Source organism: Chrysochloris asiatica, unplaced genomic scaffold, assembly GCF_000296735.1.
Source record: "Chrysochloris asiatica unplaced genomic scaffold, ChrAsi1.0 scaffold00396, whole genome shotgun sequence".
NCBI lineage: Eukaryota > Metazoa > Chordata > Mammalia > Afrosoricida > Chrysochloridae > Chrysochloris > Chrysochloris asiatica.
In genome coordinates this window covers 1,913,525-1,914,369 of record NW_006408914.1, presented here as the reverse complement: position 1 = coordinate 1,914,369, position 845 = coordinate 1,913,525, and the positions used below count along the sequence as shown (strand labels likewise).

At 60.1% G+C, this 845-nt stretch overlaps 1 pseudogene; it reads left to right on the top strand.

The window, feature by feature from the left end:
* The first annotated feature begins 452 nt into the window (after window positions 1-452).
* The window catches only part of LOC102826869, a 33,445-nt pseudogene continuing 33,052 nt past the window's right edge, over window positions 453-845 (top strand).

Genomic DNA, 845 nt, shown 5'->3' with positions numbered 1-845 from the left:
GAGTTTTGGAGGTTAGGAAGTGGGCTAACCTGTGTTGCTGGGTCAGGGGAGCCCCGGACTTCCCTCCCCTAATGCTCTTTTATAGGGTTTCCGAGTAGCGGTTGGTGGGAGTGGACCCCTGACCCTGTAATTCAGGTAACCTTGTAGTGTCACCCCAGCTCTCAGGGCCACGTCGGGGCTCCTGCTGAACCTTCTAAGATAAAAGATAATAATAAAAATAAAGGGGAGACTCAAATGGGGTTCCCTAGTGGGTGCTCGCAGCAGGAGGTGGGCTGCCTGCCCCCGCGCTCTGTGGTTCAGTTGAGAGTGAGGTGAGCTGTTTGTCGGCGCACACCCGGCAGGGCTGAGGGACACTGCTCGGTTCAGCGGGAAGCGGGTCACTTGGTTTTGCGCGTCTGGCAGGCACGCGGTACGTGGCGTGGGCAGGGTGGGAGCTACTCGCCTGTGTGTGCATGCGCCCGGTGGGCCCCAGGGACACACCGGTCAATTGGGCAGGGCAGAAGTGGCTCAGGCAGGCACAGTCGGCGCCTGAGGGACACTGCTCGGTTCAGCGGGAGGCGGGTCGCTCGCTTTCGTGCGTCTGGCAGGCCCGCGGTACGCGGCTCGGGCAGGCTGGGAGCTGCTCGCCTGTGTGCGCACGCGCCTGGCGGGCCCCGGGAACACACGGGTCAATTAGGCAGGGCAGAAATGGCTCAAGCAGGCACAGTCCGCATCTGATGACGTCAGACATTCGCCACTTCTCTTTTTCTGTAGGCTTTTTGATTTTTTTTCCCCCCTCTTCCTCTCCTAAGCTAACTTCCCTCTGTCCACTGTATGCGCAGAAATCCCCCTTGGGGTAGGTGTCA